Raw genomic sequence first — 6,000 nt, 5'->3', positions numbered from 1 at the left:
GTGATATGTTTAATTAACAGATTAATTGCAACGAATCGCGAAAATTTCGATGAGACAGATATAAGCGAATGTGTGTACAAGAGCAAACAAATAGAAATTGATAGGCATTGGATTAAAAAGTTTCTAAATCAAATAGCTGAAGAGAGATCAATCACTGTGTTACAAGGAATATAGGGTGCAAAGAAGAGCAAATCGTAAGAACCAAAGATGAAGTAGTCACGAGAGCCAATCAGAATAAAGGTAGAACGTGTATCGGGCTTGAGGGCGGAAAAACGAGAATCGTGATTGGTTTTAACATTGCAGTCGGTTGGTTACAAGGATGCAGCGAGTTTAAGACCAATCGCAGAGCAAAAGGAGTTAAAACTTTCCAAAGCTGGGTATTAAATAACCACTGATAACTCTTGAGTTACAATGCTAAGAAAAAAAAGACTCGCCGCTAAAAACAATATTTACCACTTTCCTTTCGTGACAATGATTTCAAAACTAATAATTCAGTTTCCAATTTGGTAGGCCAAACCTCATCCACTAACGGCGCTCTTACCAAAGGTAAGTCTTCAGTTTTTTAATGGGGGGGGGGGGGGGAGGGGGGGGGGAGAGGGAGGGTGTGGATGGATTTTTAAGCCGAGAAATCGTTTAGATTATTAAATTTCTCCGAGTCAGAACTCAAAATAACGAATTTTTAACTTACAAAATATGCAAAGTTTCGATTCAGTTCCCCACTTTAATTGAATAAGCTATGGAGTGCCTTTTATCGCCGCTAAGGTTTATTTCTTTGTCGTGCTTGTGGTACATATGGCGACGGGTAGTTATTAGCCTCATACGAAAATAGACACGTGGTCAAATGTTGAAATGACGACGACGAAAATGACCACGCCTTTTGTGGCTATTTCTTTTCCAGCTCACAAAGGGGAGAAAAAGACCATTGGCGGTCTCAGCCCAAGGCTACAACAACTTGCAGACTTGGTATCACAAGCTCTGGGTCTTACTTTACTACAGACCTACCAAATTTACGGCTATGGCTGTTGGTGCGGCATTGGTGGAATGGGAAGAACCGTGGATAAGTTTGATTTGTAAGTTAAGGGAGAAGAATGTTGAAGGGGACTCGCAATACACCGTCGAAACGTCGCGATTTATATCCCAGCTGACTCGGTACATCGTGAAACAAAGAACAGAATTTGATTACTATTGTCGTTCATCAAGATTGTTGACCACAACCTTTATGTCTTTTCACAGTATCGTTCGATTCCTATTCAGCATTCTTGCTTTCCTTTTCCAATTCCTTCTTCCTTTTTACTCAGAAAACGAAGTTGTTTTCTGTGTTTCGGCATTCATTCCTTCCTTCGTCTCCTGTTAACTTTGGTGAATCTTCTGACCAGTACATAGGGGTTTCACAATCGCTTTTGTGCTGTAGTCAATTGTTTAGGTGTGTGTGTGTGTGTCTGTGTGTATGAGTGCATTTTTAATAACTTTAGGCACTCACTGGTCAACTTGTTCGATGGAAGTTAAAAAGGAAGATCTATTTTTTTTTTCTTTTAACTTCAGTTGTTGCAAAGCCCACGATTTTTGCGAGCTTAACTTAGTTAAACCGGATAAATGTGGTGGTAACTTCCGCAATATTGATCAGAGATTCGAGTACGACGCAGCTACTGACACTTGCAGTGAGTATTATCAATATTTTTTGTGTATAATATCTGTGTTAAGTTTTTTCGTTGTGTGTATCATATTGCCAAAGTCCTTGGCGTCTACGTTCCTCACAGTCATCTGTTTCGTCTCGGTCACGTTGTACGACGGACGAAAATCTCCGAACAATTCTTAATGGCGAGAACACAGCGGTCAAACGTCGCGCATGCACACGGAGGCCAATTTTGGTCTGTTTCGCGCCAATTTCCCCGTAAAAGAAGGAAAACATAAGAAACACCTGTACCGCAAAATATGCTAAAAAACAATATAACGTTCAGAGAAATCTGTACAACGAGACAAAGTGTTTTATTTCATACATACTGAGATTTACACCGTGGAAGTACTATTTTTCGTGTCTCTGATGGACGAACGATGTATTTTCACAGTTGTTCGCTTCCAATCCTTGAAATGTGTCGGTCAGTAAGAGAAAATCTCAGTATGTATGAATTAAAAACATCATACTATAGAAAGTGCTTCAACGATTTTATTCACGAGTTACGGTGCAAAAAGAAAAGTCACTCGTTCGCTGCCTTCACTCGTTCGTTTTTTTGACGCATAGCAACTCGTGAATAAAGATCGTTCAGGCACTTTGCACACATTAATCTCTTTATCCCCGCCCCTTTAGGAAAGGGAAAAGGAAAAAATCGAGACTTTTCGAAGCGTGGTGTGTTTATAGCAGTTGTGCGACAATTTGTTCCGACAGCCTAAAAATATGCCACTTAGCCAGTACAACGTTCGTGCATGCACAGCCCGTTGATCGCTGTGTTATTAGAAAGGCCTTGGTCCAATAGCTGGTGGGCATGTCCGGACTTTCGGCTTGTTTTGGGTTATGGGTTTCTGTGTTTTATAGCTCCAAAACCCTCACTTCGGAAACGGCACTACGTCCACCACTCTTCCCGTGAGAATGAGTTTTGTGTAAGAATAAAAATGATTCCCAAACAAAGGCTCCACGGAGCCGTTGGGTACCTCGGATGTAGCTTATTATTATATTCCATTCTTTTCTTTTTTAGCTCCCGCGAGTGAATATAATTCAAATGATCCAGAAGTGGGGAAGTGTGGTTATGCCGCATGTCTTTGCGACTCAGAGCTACTCCGGTGCTTTAAACGATTTAGGAACGTCCTTGACTTAGATACTTATGCCGGATGGAGGGCAAGAAATCCAACAGACTGCCCTATTCCATGTAAATTTTAAACGATACTTAAGAAACATATCTTCAATTATTCAGTGGCAAGCGGGAATCTTAATTTCTGATCAGAAGTTGTACTCAAAAGCTCCCAAATTGCGCCAGAAATTGCCTCAGTCAGCGAAAGTCACATAATTTCAATATGCATGCGAGATTCGCCTTGTGAAAGACACGCCCTTATTTCCGTCTTTGAAGGGGTGATGAGGGAAGCAGAGAGGAGAGAGCAACGATTGGATCACGTGCGAGAGGAAGAATGCACATACAAAAAAACGACATGTCGTTTTCCCGCGCTCCTATACATGCACGTATCTGGCCACTAGAGCTTTCCCGCGAACGGGAGTGATCTCAGTGAAAATAACTCGAAGAGCTGTTATTTTGGGAATATGGAGAATCTCCTCTCTTGATTAATCCTCTCTTGTTCTGCTCATAATTTCAGCTGGTGGTTTATGCAAGACCAAGGCAGATGTTATCGTCTTGATCCAAGACAGCCGGAGCATTTCTGAAGGGATTCGTTCAAGTGTACAATGTATAGTGAGAACGCTACTGACTTCACTGAACAGCGATGACACTGACTACAAGTTTGTGATGGAAGATACGGTTCAAAGACAAAATGAATAGTTGGGGTTCAGCAGCTAGTGCAATCTACTACGTGAATTATGAATACCTCAAAGGAGGACTTGGCCCCTACAACCGCTAATTCGCGTCCTGAAAAATCAAGTCCCAGAGAAGTTCGCCGAACGTTCAGCTCACAGGAAGGGTAAAGATCCAGCGAAGGTATAGGGTTACGTTCAGGATTTTGGGATGGGAGGGGTGGGGCGGGGGCAACATACCCATACTGGAATTTGGAAGTTCGTAGCAGTCACAACCACAATTTTCCATTGTCTGTAACCTTATGATTACTGAAATGACTTCAACAATGGTTCAAAACTAGAGTGAAACTACGAGGTCCAGCCAAGTGGTTTCCTTGTGATTTCACTGCCAAACCAGATATGAAAATTTACGCAGAATTCCTTGTATCAAAAATGTGCCTAACCTTATCCTAGTCTTTATTCTTCCCTTTTTGGGTTTAATTTCAATGCGGACTTAAATCTCCACCTTATTTTCAGATCGTTGTGCTCTTCACTGACGGAAATACAGAAAGCGGCGATGGGGAGTTATTGGACACCTTCCAGCTCCAAAATACAGAGAGAGTGATAAGAGCTGACAACATCAGTCTTGTGGGTGCTATTATTCCCAACGTAAACGGCACACAGCGAATAGATCAACTGAAGAGCATTGTGTCTGATCCAAGGGATGGAATCGAAATGGAACTTACCGAGGCAAACTTGAACGAAATCGCCGATGACCTCGCTTTTCGTATTAGAAGACTATTATTCTGTCGAGGTGAGAGGTTTTCTTTAATTTTTTTTACTTTGGTCACAGTGAGTTACGTTCGTATAACAACATTCTTAGGTTAAAACGATTTCAAAGATATTTAATGAGGTCACTATTAACTGGATAGGCATTTTTATAATCATCATTACAATCATCATCGTTATCAGAATCAGAATCAACGGTATCGTCATCGTCACTATCATTATCGCTCTCATTATCACTCTCATTGTCATTGTCGTTATCGTTCTCATAATCATTGCCGTTGCCATTGCCATTGAAATTGCCATTGCCCTTGCCATTGCCATTGCCATTGCCATCGCCATCACCATTGCCACTGGTATTGTAATAATCATTGTCAGTGCCACTGCAATTGTCACCGCCATTGCCATCATCATTGCCATTGTTATGGTCATTGTCATGGTCTTGGTTACTGTCATTGTCGTTATTGTTGTCGTCCTCGTATCATAATCATTGCCATTGTTATGGTCATCGCCATGGTCATGGTCATGGTTACTGTCATTGTCGTTATCGTTATCATTACCATATTCATTGCCATTGCCATTGGTCATAGCCATGGTCATTGTAATGTCATTTTCATTGTCATGTTATCTGTAACTGTCGTTATAGTTATAGTTATCACTAAAATAATCAATGTCATCTCCATTGCCATTTCCCTTGCCATTGCCATTGCCACTTTCATTGTCATTGTCATGGTCATTTTCATTGTTATTGCTATTGCCATTGCAACTGTCATAATCATTATCATTGACATTGCCATTATTAATTGTCATGTCATTTCATGTCATTTCATGTCATTTCATGTCATTTCATGTCATTTCATGTCATTTCATGTCATTTCATGTCATTTCATGGTCATTGTCATAATCATTGTCATGGTCATAGTTATTGTTATTGTCATTATCGTTATTTGCCTATCGTATTATTATTACTAATAATCATCCTCACATTTATTGTCATTGTCCTTTTCATCGTTGTTATCATTATCATTTTCTTTGGTGTTTTCTTATCGCTTTATATTTTAATCACATCGAAGTTTCCTACACGGTGAAAGTTTTCACCCCTCAAACAAGTATCGTCACGTCAGAGTTCCGTTTGTTCACCTGCTCGTCGGAAGCGGTGGAAAAATGACAGAAGACTTGTTTGTTACATGCCCAAGGACAACCTCAGGGTAGGCTAATAACCAATAATTTCTTTAGATTGCAAAATCAATTCTCCTTTCTGCCTACATACATTCCTTCTAATGGCAGTATTCCCTATAGTTTACATTGTTTGACAGCACAATAACAACGGAAAGGAGAAATTGTCTTTCGGTCATACGTGAAAGTGAAAGTATTAAAACTCCTTGATCTAAGAATCACTTCAAAGACCTTTAAAATCTGAAAACATCGACATCGTGTTTGTTACAACTCAGCGGTACATTAGTGGACTACGTAATTCTAAGGATTTTTGACAAAACAAAGAGCAACTTGCCATATTTTCTTTATGATGCATTATTAATCTCGGTTGCCATTTTGGCAGTATTCTTCGCAATCGTGTTGGTGGGGGGCAGAGAGTACGTACCTAAACGCACCAAAAACGGCTGCAGAGGTGACTACCATTCTGGAGAAGAACCATAGGCAGGGTGATCTTAGAGAACTTGGATGCGTGATAATTTCTACAATGCTTTCTCAATGTAGTACGTTACTTCAAAAATATTTTTCAAAACGTTCGGAATATCATGAAGAAACTGAAGATAACCCAA

At 40.3% G+C, this 6,000-nt stretch overlaps 1 long non-coding RNA gene across 1 annotated transcript; it reads left to right on the top strand.

Moving 5' to 3' along the window:
* Nucleotides 1-3,513: 3,513 nt before the first annotated feature.
* On the top strand, nucleotides 3,514-5,400 carry LOC136283582 (uncharacterized). The gene is made up of 3 exons (XR_010718866.1): nucleotides 3,514-3,638; nucleotides 3,971-4,247; nucleotides 5,293-5,400. It is a non-coding gene; the product is annotated as an uncharacterized lncRNA (long non-coding RNA).
* The last annotated feature ends 600 nt before the right edge of the window (nucleotides 5,401-6,000 follow it).

Source organism: Pocillopora verrucosa, chromosome 9 (assembly GCF_036669915.1).
Source record: "Pocillopora verrucosa isolate sample1 chromosome 9, ASM3666991v2, whole genome shotgun sequence".
In the NCBI taxonomy this organism is placed as follows: Eukaryota; Metazoa; Cnidaria; class Anthozoa; order Scleractinia; family Pocilloporidae; genus Pocillopora; species Pocillopora verrucosa.
The sequence above is the reverse complement of the archived record's forward strand: the minus strand, read 5'-3'. Positions and strand labels throughout refer to the sequence as shown.